Source organism: Motacilla alba, chromosome 4 (genome assembly GCF_015832195.1).
Source record: "Motacilla alba alba isolate MOTALB_02 chromosome 4, Motacilla_alba_V1.0_pri, whole genome shotgun sequence".
In the NCBI taxonomy this organism is placed as follows: Eukaryota; Metazoa; Chordata; class Aves; order Passeriformes; family Motacillidae; genus Motacilla; species Motacilla alba.
Window position 1 is genome coordinate 58,986,180 of NC_052019.1, and position 22,514 is coordinate 59,008,693.

Consider the following 22,514-nt stretch of genomic DNA (forward strand, 5'->3'; position numbering starts at 1 on the left):
TTGGTGAGGGCTGGCCTTGTCAGTGAAGGTTGGTGCAAAGAAAAGTATTCGGCAGCTTTGTCTTCTCTGTGTCCTCTCTTACTAGGGTCCTCCCTCCACCATTCAGTAACAGGCATACAATATCCTTAATTTTCCACTCACTCACTCCATGCAACATTCCCAGAAAAGAGCCAAACAAACACAACCAGAATTGTGACTTCTGTTTTTTCTTCATTCAGGAAAAATGCCTGAAATATAGTTTTTGCTACTCACTTAAGGGGTAGTTGTTTCCCTGCTAGTGCAGGTGAGAAGTAACTGAAGCACATACAGGAATGAGGGCTCAGCACTTAGTAGGACAGCTCTCAGCAGGGTCAGTGATTTTGACTCACAAACCCTACCAGAAAAGCGAGGCAATTCTCCCAGTTTTCTAGCACAAAGTGAGGCATGAAGTGTGCTATACCCCAGCTTGAGGCACATGGGGTGAAAACCGAAATAATCCCACTAACTTTACTGGCATAATGTGAACAGTGAAGTGATTCGAAATGAGGACCCAGAATACAAAACCCTTGAAAAAGTACACCCTCAATTCAAGGGTACAATCCAGTCACGTACCACATAATCTACAGCATAATTGCTGGCAAAATCAGATTGTTTGGACAATAATTTATGTTGATACTGATACTTGTGCAAGAATGTCAGCACTAGTTGTGTTTCACTGCTAGAGCCACAGGATTTTTCTGTCAGCACCAACAGGGACTAGGGGAAGCTTTCCCTAGAGCAAGGGTTTTTAATTGTCTTGTTTGCAGTAAAGAAGCCTTTCTGGGCAAGCTGACATCCACCCTAAATTACTTCCCTGTGTAGAGTGTCTGTGCTGTATAGTAGGACACTGCTTATTTCTCATATTGATTTACACAAGACCGGGTAGGGAACATACAATTAATTAATAGTTGACTTCATAGGAAGCCAGCTGTTAGCCCCATAATTTACAACGGGAACAAATTCAGAATAGGAAGAATTATACTTCTATAAACTGTATTTCTGTGTTTTAAAGGTCAAATCCAGCTTCCACTGAGATTGGTGGAGAACCTCCTGATCTGGAAGTGATGCTATGTGCTAATGCATACCACCATGAGTTTCATGTCTTACTGAAAAAATGACTTATGGTACATGTTATCCTTAGCTTAGTCACAGGCATTTTCCCCAGGCCAAATCAGAAATGGTGCTGTTAAGTCTGCGTATCTCTATCCAACTTTGCTCCTGAAATAAGTCCAATTCCACAAACATTTCTTTCAAAATTTCTAGGTTACTAAACTAAAGCTTTCTACTGTTTCTGTTTAAATTTTATTTGTGTCCAGGTACCATGAAATAAATCCATGCAACACAGCTTGGCTCCACGACCGATGGATTAATTTATCGACAGAGCCTTCCTCAATATATTGGGTCAGATATTAAACAGTATTTAATTTGCTGATACCCCTGAAGCTAAAATATGGACATTATTTCCATGTCGTTGTATCAAGAATTCATCCTGGAGGGCCATGAACGAATACTTTATGTATGTTTTGAACACACTTTTCTCAGCCTCTGTGAAGCACTAGGAAGTTAAATGCCTGCATTGCAAACAAACTGGCCTCTGTTCCCAGGCCTGATAACCTAAAAGGCGACCATTACTTCACACATTCTTTTTCCTGGTGTCAAATACACTGTGGGGAATATTGGAAAGAAGATAAGAGAAGAATGTACATTTTGCAGGACAGAATGCCAACATCTGACACCTAGGAAATGAAATCTGGCAGAGCCGCATGTGTTGGCAAAGAAAACCTAATGATCCCAAGTTACCTTATATACAAGCTTGTTCCTGAGCAACTTTGCCTTCCAGGATTTTTAACATGAAATATAAGATGCTTATGTCTTCCGGAAGGACCTGTCATGCACAACAGCACATCAAGGCCAGACTTTGTTATTCTCTGGAGCAGCCAGTGGTTTAACAACTTCTTCACGTGGCCGTTTCTGAAGGTAGGTCGAGAAGAAGATGAAATCCTGTCAAGGAGGACTGAGGAGCACCTGAAGGTTTTTAGCCTTATGTTGTAGACTCAAAAGTGCTGGAAGTCTTGCAGGGTGTTTGGATCAGTCTCGGTGCTTCATATCTCACCCCAGCTAGGTTGGGAACCAGAGGACATTGTCTGGCTTGTCTGCAGGCAGGCTGCCTTCAGTTCAGCTCAGGCAGGAGCCTAAAACTGAAGCAGAAGGAGCCCTGCAGATCCCCTTGCCTTTGGGGAGGGGTGGCTGGGTGTCTACGTGGATCCAGCAGGGCTGTGGGACAGCCAGCGGAGCCAAGTACAACAGTCACAATAACAAACAGAGAATCCACATGATTAAAAGGAAAGATTCTCAGAGTTAGTATCAGGATGAGCAGCCGGATCACAGACTGATTAACCCACAGAATAGCGTAGGATTTTAAGTAATTTTTCGAGTGCCTGGCTACACATGAATGCCACTGCTATCTGGGGGAAAATACACATGTTCTTGTCATTTATGTTGTTGTTTTTGCATGTTTAACAGTGCTGCTCATCAAAGAGTTTAAAACCTGAGGCAATGTGGAGAACCAATTTCTTCTCTGACTTTTGTGGACTCTGTCTTGGTCTGATTTGATGATAAAAGATGCTGCTTGCTCACTAGTCCCATGCTTACAGTGCCAGCCTCTGGGTAAGAGCACCATTGCAGAACAGCCCCTTAGGCTGCAGAGCCTGGCTGCAGAGTGGGAAGGGAAACAGCTGGATCCGTATCCTTCTGTTTTGACCTACAGCTCTATGAAAATCAGCCCCACTTCTGTTTGCCAGAGCGTAAGAACATGAGAAGAAATTATCTTTCATTGTCATGAAAAGTGTCTATCAAGATGCAGAAGCTGAACAGAGAAACGAGGTCTAGAAAGACCCTTTAAAATCCTTCTGAGGTGCTTGGTTTGGGGCACAATAGGCAGCAGAGGTGCTGCACCAAAAGGAGATTTCTTGCTGCATCCAAAGGATGCTGAATTAACTTCTCTTCATGAGTTCATCTCAGAAAGCCTTCCCTTTGAGCAAGAAAATGAGGGAACTTGTGGTTTTGTCTTCCTCAGGCAGCTGAAAGACATTTATAATAATAATAACGAGGATTTTATAATCATCAACCATTAATCATTATAACAATAATTATTTTATAAACATTAGCAGTGAGAATGGGGTTAATAACAAAGGAAAGTAACTTCCTTGCAAATGAGATTAATAACAACAACTCAAATCAAGAATTCCTGTATACCAGTTCAAAGCCTGTGGCTCTTATTCATTCATTAATGTAAAGCAGACTTTTGTTCAGAAAAGCAAGAGACAAAAGCCAGCATTTTGATGTTTATGTTGTTATTGTTATGTATGAAATTGCCAATCAAATCGAATCAATAATTTGCGAGAGCCAAATTATAAATAAAATAACAAAGTATAAAATTTATTTCGTGATTGAATGACAAAATCTGGGTCAGCCACGAATTGGACAGAGTCTAGCCTGGGACATAGGCTCTGGGTGACACGCTACGAAGCTCTGAGCCCTGGTTGCCTCAGAGAGCAGCGGCACACCATTGTGAGTTCAAGTCCAGTTTTTATACTCTTTTTCTTGCCGCAGGCCAGGATGTCCTTTGTCCTTTTCTTAATCAAGCGAGTCTCAAAAGCTTCTCCGGTCCAGGAGAATGCTATCAGATGGAAGATGGTCCAGCTCTCGATGTCTTGGGAATAATTAATCAATTCCTTGTCTTGTGCTAGACAGAACCTGAAAAGCCTCTCTTGCAATACACAAACCCCTTGTCTGGGGAGATACAGAAGTCAAATAGTCCTTACTGGAAATCTCTTACATGTTAAGGGATTTCCCAGAAACAGACTACAGGTTCGAATGGCTTATGTCGGATGGATTTCCCCCTCCCAAACCGCCCCCCACCCCGCCCCCGTTGTCAGTAGCCAGGTGTGCTGCTGATGGTGTAATTCTTTACTCTGTGCTGCCTTTTTTCTCATCACATGTAAAGTGGTCGTACTATGTGGTATGTGTATGACAACAGGTTTCCCAATCCTGTGAGCTGCTTTTCTTAGCTCCTGGAAACTTGCCTGGGCAAGTTTTCTTGTACTAAAAAATAACCTCCTAATTCTTATGACTATTCCTAACTTATTTTTATTATTCCCCACATTTATATCTACATTATATTCACCACATTATTTCATTTTCTTATGAATTTTGACTTCATTCATATCATTATCCTTTATTTGATGACTTTTTTCTGGTACTGGAATTATGCTACTTTCTCTTTTACTGTTTGAGGTTCTTAATTGCTCTTACTCCAGACCTCATTTTGGGATTTCGTATTATTTAAACAAACAAGAGATGTAAGACTGCTTCCTCTCAGAAGCCCATCCTCAGGTAGGACATGCAGCTCTTTTGGATAAATCTTGCAGTGACTGGACTGCCATTTTTCTGTGGGCAGGCAATGACAATTCACAGTAGTGCAAGGCTGTTTGCTATCAGCCTGCCAGGTGCACAATGTTGGGATATCTGATTTGCCAAAAACACCTCATAGTATGATGAAGATAAAAACACTTCACAAATTTCAACTACTCACTTGCTGCATCCTCCTCTGCTCCTCCCAGGGTTTGCCTTGGGTATTGGAGAGCAGAGCCCACAGCTCTGGCAGCAGGTTTGCAGCTTCATTCACTCACTCTCCAAACCTAAACTCTTTTGACCAGGCTATGGGAAAGTGGGGTGGGATGAAGGAAAAAAGGCAACGTTATCAAAGTAAAGGCAAATCTTACTGAAATCAATCACACAGAGGGTACATCCTCAGTATTCAGTACATCCTCACACTCACAGAAAAAAAAATGGCTAATATTTGCTTAACATTTTCAATGTGGTCACATTCTTTTTCACTGGAAGCATTTATTTCTTTAAAACATATTTATTTTTATTTTAACAAAACCCTTGATAATGAATGAAATACCAAATTTTTGGTCAGGAATAACATTCTGCTCAACTATGTAAGACTTTTGATGGATCATTTGTCATCTAATGAAAAATAAAGTCCCTTTGGTTTTGACTAATTCAAAATACACTTTTAATACCCTACAGCGCAAGGAAATTGAAGGAAAGCCCAGCGTGCATTTTAACTACAATATTTATTCCTGAAAACACTTCTTCTGGAAGAAAAACTGAGGAGGTAAGTATTCTGCTTAAGCTTTGTGTTGCTCTGTACCACATTCTTCAGGCTTCCTTGAATTATTTTTTCACATGATTTTGAATGCCCACACACACCCCCAAAAACACCACCAATACCCTCCACACAACCAAAATTATTTCTGGTGGCTCCCTGTTCACTTCTGGTAAAGGACTAAATCCAAGTCACCTGCTGGGCAAGGAAAACTAAGTGCAAAACCACTGACCAATGCCAAAGTGTCAGCAGGGCATTGGAGAAGAGGGACATCAGCACGGCCATCAGCCCCTTTTGGGAGGATGCCACAAAGAGACGCTGGGTGCTCATGGCTAAGACAAAGGGCAGCGCATGCAGGGCCACAGGCAGGTCATACTAAGGAGGGCAGTAATGACCAGGGAGCTGCTGGAATCAAGCTGAGCTGTGGATCCTACTGATAATGTGGGAGTTTTCCTGCCTCTCTCTTCCTTTGCAAGATAGATTTTCTTCTGATTGTTCAATTGTTGTTCCTATTAGATCATCAGCGCTTCCCCCACTGATTTACAATTGATCAGGGATCATGCTCCCTCCTAACCCGGTGTTTTTCCTCAGCAAACCTTTATCTGTATGCAGTAGAAGAGAAACACCTGAAAATTCACCCGGGGTTTCGTTAGTCTTCCTTGCTTGTTTTGCTTTCTCTCCTTGCAACAAAAGAGTTGTCAAAAGTAATGTTTATAATAATTTAACGGATTATTTGCTTATTAGATATTAATCATTCTGCTGTGGCCAGGGTCCATGCTGGTGCTCCTCTACTAGAACAGTGATTCTGATCTCAATTAGATTATGTCTCTCTCCTTTACCTCCCCATAAATCATTCCGGCAAACTGAAATTAACAGCTACTGGAGCGCATTAATAATCTGCCTCACACATTGGAAAATGCATTAGCCGGAACCCTCCCATCACTCTGACTGTTAAGCACATAATTTTGTTTATGAAATATAAACATTTCATGGAAGAGCTCTCCCACATTTCTCTGGGCCTTGTGACAGCTAAAATGATTGCCCACAATTGCCAGTCAGTCAAGCGCCCAAATAAAGTTTGTTTAAAGCCATGGTTCCGTGACTGCCGTATTTTCTCAAGCATTAAAAAACCCATGTTTAAAATAAAATTCCTCTTTATCTGGGAAGAAAGGAAAAAGAATAGCTGTGTATCTGTTGGAGTTGTACGGAGACAGATGTACACTTTGCAAAGGTTCTGTGGTTTCAATATTTGGTTTAGCTTCACAGAGGAGGAAGTGCTGCCAAATTCTTTGTAAAATAAAGCTCCAGAATAATGATTTTTAGGATGATTTAATTAAAACATTTCATTTCTGACAAACTGACATTTCAATCAACTTGCCAAGTAACATTCCAACTTGCATTTTAAAAGCTCAGTGTCTTATTGTAAAGCATGTTGAAATAGAATACCCCCCCCCCAACCTAGGAGTTTAATTTCAAAATGAAATATGAAAATGCAGCATGCAAAGAACATTGCTGCAGCATGTTATGTCAACACTGGTGGTTTTCTTGCAAAGCAAAACCAGCCCATAATTGAATTGCTTCCAAGCCTGTTAGCCGCACAGCTCAGGGGCAACACTTCCATCCAGTGCCTCTTCCACCCAGCCCCAACATTCAGATTTGTCACCAGCTGGGAATTTGGGGTTTTGTTTCTCTCTTACATGCACACTGGCACTGCAGGAACACAGGCAAGCCCACAGTGATAGTATTTCTCCTCTTCTTGGAAGTGAAAAGTCCAAGTTTTTTCAGAATGTAGATTGTTTTCACTTGATCTTGAATGCATTTGCACATCAATACTGTCAGTATCTTGAATATATTGATAACAGCAGTACCTTAACCCAAAAGATTTGATCCTCGGCTGCTGTTAGGTTAAAGATCATATAGACTGAATTAAGCAGCAAACCCCAGAGAATTTATCCATGAAACATAACACTTACAGGGGCTTTGCATTCATATGTGTAGTTTACAAGGAATTTATGTCCATCTACTTGCAGCAACAAAACCAGGATAGCACCTGCTGTGTAATGCATAAATGAAAACCTCACACTTGACTCTATTCAGCCGTCAGAGGCAGTACTTGCCAATAAGCAACACTGGCACCACCTTCACTTTCACCTTTGCCAAGCTCTTGGTCTGAAAATGAGCATTAAAACTGTAATTAAAGCTCTGCATTAAAATAGTTAGGCACCTGTGGCTACTTTTGCTGGCTGGGCGGCCTGATGTCCACATACTTTCTCATCTGTATCTGGGAAAGAAGTACTGAAGGCTTGGGCTGAGCAAGCTTCTTGAAATATGTGCTTGGGCTTCTGGGAGCGTGCTGCCCTCCCTAAAGCCAGGCACGCGCTCATGGCCTTTGCTGAATCAGACCTCATGTGAGTTCAGCTGTGCAGGTATTGGTATGAGAACAGATTTTGCAGCTGTAAATTCCTAGGGGTACAGGCCGAGCCATTCTCGCTGGGCTGTGGTCATCTGTGCACTGATAAACAATGAATAATTCTAATGAATGGTAGTATTTTTAAAATACAAGAATGAACCTATTTAAGATTTAGCTGAGTTTTGTTTATTATTCTCAAAATGCAATTGCAGCATATAGAGTAATGTCTCCAGAGGGCTGTTCTGCCATGAAATATTATGCGACTCCCTATCAATAAATGACACAGCTTTTTATATGTTTGAAGTAAAAGAAATAATTGGTGCTCCTTGTGGATTTAGGCAATAAATTGCCTAATTATTTTGTTAAGTGCCACTACTAGAAGAAAAACATTACTGGAACTTTATGGGCAAATCTCATCTGAACTGAGGGTGAAATTCTGGGAAAGAGCATATATGCTTTATATCTGCACCCTATCGAAGTACTAAACTCCTAATAAAAATGTTCTTTACTTGGGGAAAATTAAATTTGTTTCTTTATCAGTAGCTTGGCCTAATTTTTTCATACTTACATTTTTGCTGCCTCATAAACTTTGATCTCTCCCAGGCTTCATCCGTGGTGCTGATGCACCTTGGCAGAGCCAGACTAGCAGAGGCTAAGGGGAAGCTCCCAGTATGCACTGATCTTTTGTAAAACAAGGGGTTTTGGAGCCCCACAGTCCTGTGCACACATTGTGAAATGTCTTTTGTTATGAAGAGCAGGAATTATAGCACCTGCAAAGTAACAAAGCAGACAGTATCCTTCCTAGTTGAGAAATAATGCTGAAACCTGGAATCTGGGGTGCTTGATACCTCAGGGCAGCCTTCTATTCACTCCCTGTAGTGATGCTGTCCCATGGATCTGTCCCAATTTAGCAAAATTCCCATAATTAGGGATGAAAATGAAGGCACTGTCTGGTCCTTCACAACTTCTATGAGTGATGGCAGCAGGGTCCTGTCAGCCTCCAGGCATTTAAGTGCAAATGCAAGCCCAAACTACAAACTCCCTGCTCTAAGTGTGGCTGCCATTCTTTCAGGAAGTTCAAGTGACGTTGTTCACCCAATTAAAAGGCTTGGATGAAGGAAAACAGAAGGGAATAACACTACTTTGACTTGAACCTAGAGTGCCAGAGGTGTGAACAGTGTTTCTGAGGGCGGTACAAGCCCAGTTGGACGGGACAGGAGCCTGGGAGAGGACCTCTGGCAGCCCTGTCAGGGTTTTTGGTTGCTGTGAGAAGGGGTCCCAGAGGCTTTCATCCTAGAATCACAGTGTCAGGGCCACTTCACATGGCCACTACATCACTCTGTCTGCCAGGGAAGACAGAGTTGAGAGTCCTGGGTCAATAGGACCCTACCCACAAGTTACAGCCCATTTGCTCGCGCAGCTACTTGCCAGATATCTCCAAAGAATCCATAAGGCTCACCTCCTGAGCAAGAAACGAGGAAGGAAAGCAAGACTGGTAGAACATGGGGCTTTACTGCAGCCCTCCTGTGAAATCCCTTGGGAGAATCAACAGGAATTTCACACCTCACCTCCACCCCATTAATTTTCCGTGTGGGTGTGCTTCAGGCTGCAAGAGGCAGCCGGGTCCAGGAGCCCAGCCTGCAGTTATTCAGAGGGATATGGAGGACTCTGTCATATAATTGTCTTCATAAACCCATCAAGCTTCATCTTAAAGCTGGCCAGGGCTCAGTTCCTTCTTTTCCTATAAGAAGTCTCTTCCAGAGCTTGGCTCCTCTGCTGGTTAGAAAATATGCAATTGCTTAAATTTATTCACAGTCAGTTCAAAGCCATTTGTTCTTCTGCCAATATTGTTCTTTAGCTCAAACAGCTCTCCTCTGTTGCACAGTGGGCAGCAAATTTCAGTGTCTAAAAATCCAGTGTTTGGGATGCATAAGGATTAGACAGGGGCCAACTGCAGCAGATTTGGAGACGATGCAGACAGACAGCTCACCTCTGGTTTGCTTTACTATTTCTGCCATTCTCCTATCTTATCCTGCCTCATACCTTGACTAAAGCTGACTCAGCTTTATTTCCTAAAAGCCTCCAAAGAAAAAAGTTCTACCTGAAATTCTGTGGGAAATCTTAGGTTTTAATTGGTGCAACAAGAGACTACTTAACAAATCCATTGCCTTTCCAGGGGGAGTGCTGGGGAAATGTAGGATTTTGTCTGAAGCAACACACTTTTAACAAAAGAATATGGTTATATGTGAGAAACATTAGCTTTATTCCATCTCTGCCTAAACTGAAGTCAAATGATTTTTTTTTTCCTGTGGCCTACTACATGCTGGATGTAAGACAGCCACAGGCATAGCTGGCCAAAATCCATCCCCTCCAATATTCACTCCCATGTACTCCTTCCTCTAGTGATCTTATAGCTGAACCGGTAGCACTTGCTCAGCATTGGTTTCTTTCTCCTTCTCTGAGACCTATAGGAAGCTTTTGAGAAATGGCTGACACTTGATGTTTATCAATGTTTTTCTCTCACTCTGTAGGAGAAAGCATGAGGGATATATTTAATGATGAGGTGGTTTTCTATTTAACAGGACAAAATGAAAGCCAAGCCACAGATCAGCATAATACGTCAAAAGAGTTTGATTTATTTTAAATTATTTATATCCAATGCTAGAAATGAAGATCCTGGTTTAGGAAAGTTCTCCAAGTTGTGCTTAAAAAATCAAGCATATACTTCAGCTAGGGCAGCTAAAGGATATAATTGTTTTCATCCTTTAAAAAGATGATGAAAAATATTTTTTGTTTAGACATGTCTTTGGTGTTGCACTTAATGCTGTGCACACTATGTTATAGGAGACAGTGGGGCGTATCATACCCCTTGAAAAAGATTCTGAAAATATCTGAGACAATATAAAACTTTGTACATATTTTCTGGTCTGTATTAACATCAGGAAAGTAGGAGATAGGTTGTAGGGCTGTAACTAGCACAAGAAGCAGGGCTGAAACCCCAGTGTGTAGTCAGGTTTTTATTGCCTGATTTGACCCTGGAAGGTTGAGGAGAGCTTTGTGCCTTCTGAAGTGAGCAAACACCGGGGTCAAAGAAGTACCGTTCTCATTGTGTTAATTTTTACAAGGTAAGGGGTTTTTCCCACAGGAAAAAGTTTGCCCAGGAGTTTCACACTTTATCACTGTGCATGTTGCTTTTGTCAACCTGGGTATTTACTGCAGGCACAACCTTCACAAACTGTGTGAAGGTTGGAGCACCTCAGCTGGTTTTTGTGTTTGCCAGGATGTGGAAGACTTTGGTGACAATTTCAAACTAAAGACAATAGCTACTGAGAGAATACAGTAACTTTTAACCTGCTATTTGTAAACAAACACAGCAATAAGCCTATGGGCAAGACCTGTAATTTAAAGGAAGTCTATTACTGACTACATGTACCAAACCAGCTGCATCTGCCATAGGAATAAATAGGATTTGATGTAACTGCATCAGGATAGGGAATTTATAGCAGATTATACAACAACAGTAATGTTATTTTAATTAACAGTAAGAAAATTATTCCAGTTTTATAGAACCCAAGCACGTCAGAAGAGCCCATATTCAGAGCACAGACCAGAGAGGAGGCTGACTACATTCATTGACATACCCAACTACTTTGAGCTTCATACAACAGACAGCTACAAAGCAAGATAAAAAATCCATACTTGCATCCTCCAAAGTGGATGCTCTCATCTTATGGGGCTTGTGCCTGGCTCAGACTTCACTGTGGAGGTGAGTTAGGCACAGCGTTTACACAGAGACAGGGCAGAGGCACTTTCCCAGCTGTCAGGGCCCTGCACTCCTTCCTGCCCAGTCCCAAACACTTTGCTGGACTCTTCCTCTAAATGTTTCCAAATGAAGCACCACCTAAGCCTTCACTGCAGGAAAGCTTCACTGGCTTTAGCAGCAGACAACTTTGGAAGGCCTCTCTAAGACTCTGCACTTCTTCAGACCTCCTCTCCTACTCCTTCAGACCTCCTCCTCCCACTCTCCTTCCTCCACAATTGCTTAGCTGGAACCATGCTTTAGTGCAGGAGCTCATTTAAAGGAAAGCAAGAAATCCCTATTTCTACAGACATAATTACACCAGCAATTACAATCATTACCATAGCCGTGACTAAGGAGACCTCCCTGAGATCTGAGAATACAAGAATGGATTTCTGCGCTGTCACAAGTGAGACTAGGCAACCCAGGAGCTCCAGGAATGTCATCAAACTGTTTTGTAATGGGAGGACAATCAGATTTGTTCCATTTAACCTGCAGGCCTTAGCAGATATAGACACAGACAACTCTGCCACTAGATATTGATAAATAACCTGGCCTTGCTGTGGTCCAGCTGCTGCAGAAACTATCAGCCCACTGATGTCTAGGTCCATCAGGGGGTTGCTGCTGCAAAATTTCCACAATGTTAGGTAGCCAGAGCTTTGTCATAGCTGCCTGAGTGGGGAGGTGTGCAGTGGCACCAGCAGCTGTACTCTGTGCCATCTCCCCGTGCTTGTTTTAGCTGCCATAAATAAAAACATGAGCAGAGCAGTGCCTCGGAAGTATTTACAGAATAATTTTCAATTGCTGACACCGCCAGGCTTAGCACTGCATGCTAAAGTTTATGATGTGTAATGCCTTGGGCTACCACGGCCCCAGTTTGGACAAACCTGCCATTAACACCCATGTGGCAGTTATTTTACCGGGGGTGACAGATTGTGAGGTAGGGAGAGTAATTCAGACTATTACCCAGGTGAAGGCATGAAAGCTCAGTGATATATGAAGACCACTTAAATTCATTGTATCTTGTACATCACATCTTTGATAGATTATAGCTGTGGCATTAAAATGGAAATGGTTTCTCTGAGGCCTGACAGGGGCTGGGGTGACCCATGACCTCCCTCTGAGGAATGTGACTGACCGAATTATCAGTTAAGAGAAAAATCTATGGGGAATAGACTCGCAGTGATGGAGAATCCACCATGCATATATATTTTTTTAGCTTTTGCTTTGATTGAAAGCTGTGGTACTTGAGCATCCCCCCAACCTCCTCCTCTTCTTGTCTCTCTGCTCCCCTGCAGCCAATCCCAGACTCCTCTGCTCTGATTCCAGATCAGCCGGGCCCCTGATATTGATTGAAAAATTGTTATTAGAGATAGTAGGTCTTCCTGCATGCTGCCTACTGATTTAATTTGGAAAACACTTAATTTTATGAAGCGGTAAATGATAGCGGCATGCTCTCTCATGTTAGGGAGCAGCTGGCTCTTTAGCTGTGCGCCGTCACTACTCCCAGGTGTCCTCTTTGCAATCATGTGTTCCCTTCCCCTTTGCTTAACAAGTTATTTCAATTTCTAAACGAATGCTGAACAAGAGAAAGACAACATGCAAATTGAGATCCCAGCCGCCATTCACACATGAAAAAGTTCCCTTGGAATTCCCTCAACTCTGCCCGTCCCTCCCGCCCTCCCTTTGCATCTGTCAGGAAAAAAACAGAGCCCTTGTTCTCATCAGATTGTTTTTACCAATGACCTGACACCACCATCTATAATTAATTACATCATTTACATTAGACTATTGACTAAACAAATACATAAATCATAGGCAGAGTCAATAGACGCAGACATATTTAATCATGTTCTAAATAATGATTACTGCTCCCATAATGCAATAATTATTTTCAGCAGCTGACTTGAATTAATCTTCTGTCAAAGCGCCGTTTGAAAAAAGAAAGCGGACCACGACGGAGATGAAAGTGGCAGCCCTGGTGATGGAGAAGCTGTCTAGCACTTCACCCTCACTCTCCCCATGTCCCTGCCTGCCTCCCAGTTCCCATGAAGTCTGCAGGTGCTGGTTCCTGGAGGATGCTCAGCGTGGTGTTCTCACCTGCAGAGAGCAGCACACCGAGCATGTCAGGGGCCCGGCCCCGGCACCTGCTCTGCTCCCACAAGACTTAAATCTGCTGTCAGGAAAAAGATGACCTCCCATTTACTCCAGTGGGTGCCCAGAATTGTCTCTTCACACCTGAAGGGTCCTCGGCTCTGCTCAGGCACCCCTGTATCCATCCTCCCTTCTCTCCATACGGAGGATCCTGGTTTGCAAGGCGCTGAATGTGCCTGAAACCCAGGCGGATGTGACCCTGAGTGGATACTGCTCTCCATAGAGGTTAATGCAATTAGGGTGAATTTAACTCTCATTTACTTAAAAGCATTTCAAAAGGCATTTCATTAATTTGCAAAGCACACATCTGGTCTGTCGTGCTTATCTGCCTGGTGTGCTCTGACCATGGCACATTTTTAAAGAGCCTTGAGGATGGTGCTGCGCTACGCCCCCTTTTTTCCACAGCAGCCGAAAGCCTCCTTCCACCAAATTCCATACGAGCATCAGTGTGAAGAGTATGAGGCCAGAGCCCCATCTCCCCACAGGATACCATCCCTAGTGGTTAGCTTACGGTGCCATGATAATGGAAGCACAGTATTTTACTGGGGAGAGGCTTAATCATTACGGAGGCTGCTGCAGTGGAATATAGAAATGATCAGAGAAGAAGGGATACCCTGTGCTTAGGGTTAGGAATTCCCCAAGAAGGAACTGAGCCTGTCTTGACCATGATCCCTGTTCAAAAACTTGTGGAATGACAGCCCTATCTGAGAGCTGTAGGGAAAAGGATTTCTAGCTGGGAGAAGTTTGGGTGATTTAGGGGGTTCTTTATCTTGTAGCCAGCACAAGAGTGGATTTGTAGAGGAAGAAAAAACTTCTTAACAACTTTCCTCCTCCAACTGCAAGATTAGATCTAACAACCTTTTGGTCAATTTTGATAACATCTAACTTGATAAAGCAGGATTGTACTATAAGTAACTGCAGTTTTTTCTCCATATTGCTGTGCATTGGGGTAAAAATTACGCTGTACCTGACACGGGACAAGAGATTAAGAGGTCTAGAAGAGACACACTCTCCTGCCTCAGGTATTATCCAGCATCCGCCAAGAAGGAGTTAGCATGTCTCTAAATTGCTTATTGCATAGCTTTTCCTGGTCTTGTGTAGCGTTGTCAGGATACTACACCCAGTAAGTTTCATCCAGCGAAGTCTTTCTGTTTCTGAGGGTCAAGGAAGTGTAAAAGTGGACAAGAGAGAGTTTACCATGTGGAACTTGTTAGGAATTTCAATTCCAAAATTTAAAAAAAAAAATCATCTTTTTCTAAAATTAGAAAAAGGAGAGGAGAGGAGAGGAGAGGAGAGGAGAGGAGAGGAGAGGAGAGGAGAGGAGAGGAGAGGGAGAAGGTAAGGGTAAGGGTAAGGGTAAGGGTAAGGGTAAGGGGAAGGGGAAGGGGAAGGGGAAGGGGAAGGAAAGGAAAAAGGAAAGGAAAAAAGGAAAGGAAAGGAAAGGAAAGGAAAGGAAAGGAAAGGAAAGGAAAGGAAAGGAAAGGAAAGGAAAGGAAAGGAAAGGAAAGGAAAGGAAAGGAAAGGAAAGGAAAGGAAAAAGGAAAGGAAAGGAAAGGAAAGGAAAGGAAAGGAAAGGAAAGGAAAGGAAAGGAAAGGAAAATGAAAGGAAAGGAGACTTCTGTTTGGGGAAATCTAAACCTGAGAGCTGAAGGTATTTATAGCATAGACTATTATAGACTATTCAGTAACACCATCATTACATATGTCTGGCTGACTCTTCCTATCAGTACACATTTGTCATAAAACAAATCTAAATCAGCCCAAGGAGATGTAATGAATGGCATTTGGAAGTATACTTTGGTATTCATAGAACCTCTCAACATGACACTTTTGAATGTTTTTTCTAAAATAGAATAATTGGGCAGACTACACTGAAATATTAATGAAGGAAAATGAAAAAAACCAGCTGTCAATGACAGTGTTATAGGTTGGTTAATATTGCATGATGAGTGTTTATACCCATAAATAAACAATAAATATAAAAGATAGTGAATAGAAATAATCATTAATACAAATAATAAATAATAAATAATAAAATATAAGTTTGTGTGGGTGATGGGAAAGAATCAGGAGAGGCACCAACTATAGAATGGTTTTCTGTTCTACTCCTTGGTCTCTCAAAAAGCTTTCAGAAACTGATATTATAATTCTCTGCTTTCAAATCCAGAACAATGCAGTCTGCTGTGCTTCTTTCTCTTTCAGCATGCACTAATAGCATTTCAACAATATGCTAGTGTAATAAAAAAGAGCAATTTGTACTTTCTAGAGGGTATGAACCTTAAATGGGTACAAAAGGAATGAATCAGATAAATGTATTGCCAATAATGTTATTTTATTCCCTGGAACTAAATGGAACTTGTGTGAGCCATGTGGCTGTGGTTGGTTTAAATGCAACCTTCAGCCTCTTCAGCCTCTGACTTTAATTACTGGGGGAAAATGGTAAAAGAGTTTGATTCATTGTATATGTGAAACATTAAATACAGGGAGGAGAGTGAGAAATCTTCCAAAGAGAAAATACACCAAAAAGAAATCAGCTTCACTATTGTAACCTGATGAGACTGATCCAACTCCCTTGCCAAATCCCTTTCACCCCAAGTGTGCACAGAAATCGGCATCACCCTCGGGGAACCTTTTGGAGGTGTTCTCTTCTTAAACTGGCACTTAGTAGTCACTGAGCATATTGACCAGCAACCTGAAGGACACTGGTGGAAGCTCACAAGAAGGTGTAGAGTGTGAATGATTCCCTTATGACTTTGTAGGTGCCTGCACACAGGAAAATGCGAAATATTCTCATAATGGAATTCCCATTCACTCCCTGTTTACATGATGCCTTCTGAATTTGTCTTATCTAAGCAACCTGCCGTGCTTACCCAAAGGCCATACCTTAATAATCCCATCACACCTAGACCTTTGAAGCTATTTATTGTCTTGGCCAGTCTTCTGGTCCCCCTACCATCCTGAACGCATTTGTGAACAGTAGACAGTTGAGAGGCTGCAGTGCAAATTGAGACTTTCACAGGGTGATGCCTGGTTTAGAATAGCTGCTTGAAGCCCATTAACCAGAGTAATGACTGAATTCAGATGACGATTGCTCACTCAGGAGCTATGGCACTCCTGTCCCTCCTCACTAGCAGTTTTTCCCATGCCAGAAGCAGGTAAAGCAGCCAGTACCCACACTGTTTTGTGCAACATTGCAAGACACTCAGGTGCTGTGTTAAAAAAATATTCTCTGCAGAACAGGAATCATAGTCACACCAATTTCAACCAGATTTTTGACTTCCATGCATCTTTCTTGGCACTTCCCTTCTTGTATCTCTATTTTGCTGTGATAGGGTTAAAGCACTTGTCTCTGCTTTCTAGGTCTTTGGAATGGTGTTTATTAGGGACTACTTCCCCTTGATTTGTTTGTCTTTATTACAACTAGATTTTTAAATAACTCCTCCACTGAGGTTTGGTTTTTCAAAGCCAAAAGAGAAGTCATGGCCAAGCCCCATTTATTGGAGATAGTGACCGAGAACTGGAGAAATCTTCTTGCCTTCCCATCACTTGAATGTGATCCCAGGGGATGGTTGCCCACCGGTGTAAAGAGCAGCATGGATATGAGCTCATAGCCTCCAGAATCTTTTATAAAGAAATAAGGCTCACTTATTACAGCCAGAGGTAAGTTGCCAAGTGATATGGTTATTTATAAACATTTGATAAGTCTGTCATTTTTAGCTATGCTTAAAAGCAACCTTTTAAAATGATGTTCCAGGAACACAGTCAACAACAAGGCAAACTAGTCTTTGGCTTGATTAGATTTTGCTCCCTTTACCTTGATGAAACGATGGCTTATTAGCATTCCAAAATGAGAGTGCGCTCTAAATGTAAGTGGATTTTAATACAATCTTTTTGAGGAAATGTCAAACTGTATTCGGTACATCTCCTCCCTGCCCCCCACCTTCCCTTCCCCGAATAGCAGAGTTCAGCAAGGAACTGTGCCAAAATAATGAGTGAGGGACAGGAGGAATTTCAGACTCAAGGTAAAAGATGAGAAATAAATCCTGCCAGCAATAATGTCACCGTGGTTCTGCCACCAACATCTTAATTCAGTGCCTTTCCTTTGGTTTTGCACCAGTGTGACAAACAAGACTTAGGCTCTCCACACTTGTCATAACTAAATTAAGATTTAACAGCACACACCAAAAGCTGGAGGCTTTGCTGGTGTAAATTGGTATCAATTGTCTCAGTTAATTGTACCAGCTGGAAAAGTCATGCCAAGCAGTTTTACTCTGTTGTGTACCCTGTTTTATTTGCTGTTACTAAAGCTGTGCACAGATGGGCCTTAGGAGGTTGAAGTGTCCTGAAATTTTTTTACCCAAGGTGAAAAAAAACCCAACAAGCCCGAGCCTCAAACAGTCAAAGTATACCTGCTTAAATTAAATTAAATATTAACATCCTCTGCTTTAGAGTTACACCGTGAACGTAATATGTGCACTGTTAATGAACCGCAATTTATTTACACCTCAAACAAAGAGTATCCTCACTGCCCCAAAGTAGTTAAATTGCTCTCTTCCTAGTGAAATTTATTGCCATTTAAACATGCCAAAAGGCCATTCAGCCGGTCATTACAAAAATCTATCATTTCTACAACTGCTGGTATCCTGCTCTGTGGTCAAATTCAATCTGAGAAGGGTCAACAGAATTTTTCCACCAAACGCTTCCTTCTTGCCTGTCATCAATTTACTTTTGTCAACAAAAAGGGCATTATTACCGAATGAAATAGAAGATCCTCTTAGGACCTCTAGCAAAAAGTGAGAGCTCCTCTGACGTATCACATCTTTTCTGCTTGCAGATATGTGTGGGGGTGTGTGTGTGTGTGTGTGTGTGTGCTAGGACCAAAATACTGAATGCATGAGCAGGAATTTGGTAATTTTTCAAGCTCCTTTTGCTCCAACAAGCACATTTCTAACTACTGTAGATAGTTGCACGGTGTTTTCAAATTTTCTCTATGAAAACAGTTTTAAATATCTGTTTTCCATTAGGAAATGATGACTGCATTAGTAACTCAGACTTTTTTCACATGGTTCTTCTGCTTTTCTTCTATGCACACAGTCAGAGCACACACCAGGACTTGTTTCACCTCACATCTAATTCAGATTTTGGTTAGGTGTCTAAAAATCCTCGGGAACAATCTAGGGAAATATAATAAAATTATTATTACTAATAAAACCAGCACAGTGCCCTTACTTTTTTTTTTTTTAAAAATTTACAAGTGTCAGGAAACACAAACTGAAATTAAGTCTATTAGCTCACTACTACTAATCAGCAACCTAATTAATTGAAGGACCCCAACACTTCACCCCATTCTTATGGCATACTATTGAACACATTATTATGCCTAATCCTTGTCACAAAGAGCTAGGAGACTGACTTTTATTATACACATAAGACAGGGAGAAATGAAAGGCAAGGAAGAGAGCCTAGTGTGTAGCTCTGAGGTTTCCTTGTAATGGTAATACTCTGTTCTCTTGGTCTGCAAGTAGTTTGTCCCAAACCCTGCAGGGAACTGCAGGGAGAGAAAGCAGGGAAAGGATTTGGGTGCTGGCTGGAAGAAAAAAGTCTGAAACTGTTTCTCAGTGCAAAACTCAGTGGGTAATGGCTGGACACATGATTACTAGAATAAGGAAAAGCATGAATGGGTAATCAAAGTAGGAAAGAGCAAAGCCACAAAGCTCCTGATAGCATGGAATATCTAAAGCATTGCCTACAGCATTGACTTCCAGCAATGCTCTCACATAGGATACACTCCTAATTCTGAAGTTCTTCCTCAGCAGCAGGGATATTGTTGCATTTTTAGGTGGATCCAGCTCATTTTCACTGTGTTTCAGTTTGTTGCATCTGTTACACTTGTGGATAAATGGTAAAAATTTATTCAAACCACATTATCTCTCCTTGGTTTTTTCTCATGCAGACAAATAGTTATTGATCTGGAGTGAGTTTTGGCCCTTTCTTCCCATTTTTGACCACTGTATGGTGGTCCTAGGAGAAATTCTGCAAGTGTTGATCCCTTCCCAGTAGCTGATTTCATTTTCTCTAATCAAGCAACATGTTTTGATGAAACACAGTAGAGATTCAAAGATCTACTTTTTTTTTTTTTTTTTCTTTTTCAGTGACTCAAGGAACTAAATTCAAAGGTAGCAAAGATTGTGGCTTCTGTTTCTCTCACAGCAAAATATAATTCCTGTGCTGCATCTTCTGTCACCCACATGATTTCAGTGACCAAACGATAGTGTATTTTACTTGGAAAAGCTCAAACTGATGCTATGTGTGGGCTTTCTGAAAGCCGGGCACTTAGATGCAGCATTCAATCTTGCTAAAAGAGTTGGTAAGGACAAGAGGCAGAGAAAGAAACAATAACAAGACAAGACTCCTTAGTTAAGAATTACCTGGGCTTTGTCCAGTTTTCTTCTTTGTCTGTTTTGTCTGTTTTTCTGTATGTGAACAAACAGCGATCAGACTCTCCTCCCCAGGAGTGCCAGTTGGATAATGGTGAGAATACTGAGCATTGGAAAGCTTGTGTGTCTCATAATTTTGTTTTTGTACAGGAAGCCAGAGTTCTCAGCAGGCACATTCAATTAAAAAAACCCCACACAAAGAAAAAACCAAACCCATGCTCTGAGCCAAAAATTCTCCCAAGCACTTTTGTTTGAGCTTTGAAGAAAAACCATCTTTCAAAGAGTCTCCAAAAGCATCATGTCAAAGTTATACCAATGTTAACAATTTATTCCAAGAAAATGAAATCTGCTGAAGTGAGACTGGGAGGTGTTAAAACTTAATGAACATAAAAATACATAGCCTTGCTTAAACAGAACTGATTTTTCTTGAGCTGGCTTCAGTCGTCAACATTCTCTCTTCTGGTTTTTAATCACTTGCAAATTTTCATATTATTTTTCCCATTCTGGAAAGATGATGAGAGTTGTTTCCCTGTTTGAATACAATGCAGGTGAGGAGAACAGCCTGTGGTAGTTTACAGTAATTGCTTAACTTTTCAGAAGAGTTGGCCAACACAGAGGAAAATAGGGGCAAGTGAGGTGTCCCTCTCTTCAAATGACAACCAATATCCCATGTGTCTGTTCTCAGGGAAACAATCCTGCACGTGGGCAGAGGAGAGGGAGAATGAGAGTCAGGCATTCCAACACAACTCATCTTCACCTCACTATGACCCCTGTTCCTGGGAGCACAGGCTGCCCCTAGTAACTCAGCTGGGGCAGATGATCCCGGTGGAAGGGCAGTGACCCCTTCAGGTGGCAAAATCAGATCTGTCACAGCTCACCTGGCAGAGTTAGGGTGGGTATATAGGTTTTTCTATACAATTTTGCTATTGAGAATGAGGAATATGTGTTGATTCTGACTGGTAGTCCTGCTCAGCTTGGTCTCTGCTGCAGTGGTTTGCATTGCATCTGCATAACAAATTTTGCAAGCTGAATTAATGTGAAAGGCAGAAAATTAAAGATATTATGAGAACTGAAGGCAAGCATAAAGAATTTTGTCTCTGTCAAATAGCAAAACCTCTGCATGCTCATCTGTGCTTCAGACACGAGGCATGAGATGAATTTGGAAAAGGATTTTCGTGACAGGACAAATTCTCAAGAAAAGAGCACCTCATCCAAGAAGCAATTTGCCTCACCAGTAATTTTTGAGTATTTCCTTTGTCATTGCTGAAGGTGTTTGTGTCTGAAAGCAAGTTTTGTTTTTCACGCTGGCTGGATTTTGTTTGTGGTTTACAACTCAGGTGAGACCCTTATCTGTACACAGGTGGCATCATTCCTAAGCTGTAAAATGAACAAGGACCTCAGAAGCTGATACTGAAACAGAGGCTACAGGGTCAGAGCAGGATGGAAAAATAGACCATGTGGAAGGAAAAAAGCTTACACAAACATGAATATATATGATAACTGTGCGTGCAGTTAAAACCATACAGCTTAGGATGGCCTTATCCAAAATTAATTGAAATCAGCTGTGGACATCCTCACACACTGGAGGGCTCTGAGTCATGATTTGCATCAGTGAGTCTCATTTTGCAAATTTTGTGGTTAAATAGACCTTCCATTGTGTTTAATTTTATTTTGCTCCCAAGGAAGGTGGAGTGCAGAACAGTGTCTGCCAAGCACAGCTCAGGCATTGAAGATGCATGACAGATTCCCAGCTGGCAGAACGATCCCCAGTACTGGGATGTCTTGCATATTGAAAGGAGCCAAGAGAAAGAAGTGAGATATTGTCAGTCACACAGGTCATGACAGACTTTCAGTTTTAATCCACTGAGTGTGTTCAGTGCTGCCAGATAACATAGTTCATTGACAATAGTTATTTTACACAAGTCTGCTTGTTTCTCATAAACAGTAAAAAGTCATGGCTTGGCCATAACAAAACCAAAAAAAAGACAGAATTCCAGTTTTATTCAATAGGGAAGATGATGACCTATGTTTCTCTAATTAATATCAAAATCCCTGATTTGAAAAATGGAGTCAGATAAACCTACCATATTTTGCAAGAAAATATTTTAAATTATCCATCTATGTTTAATAATTTAAAAACATCAAACCAACCTATGCTAGCACATCAACTGGACAGGGTTAAACTCACCAAATATATCCTGGAATCAAGTGACTGAAAATACCACCACTCTTTATGAAAATCCCATGTTTCATGTTTTTTGTCAATGCTTTCTAGGCTGTGACAAACACTGGGCCTCAGGCAAAAAGGCACAAAGCATTTCATGTCATCAAAACATGAATACGAGCTTTGCTTGGCATTTTTCCAGGAAAGGACGTGGCCTGACAGCTCATGGGCATCCAGAATTATTGCTTGCCTAAATGCTGAATAACATAAACCCTCACAAATCAAATCTCACTTTTCAAGTACCCTAATAATTCACTGTATAGTGGCTTTCTTCTGGTGACTGTATGCTAAGCCAC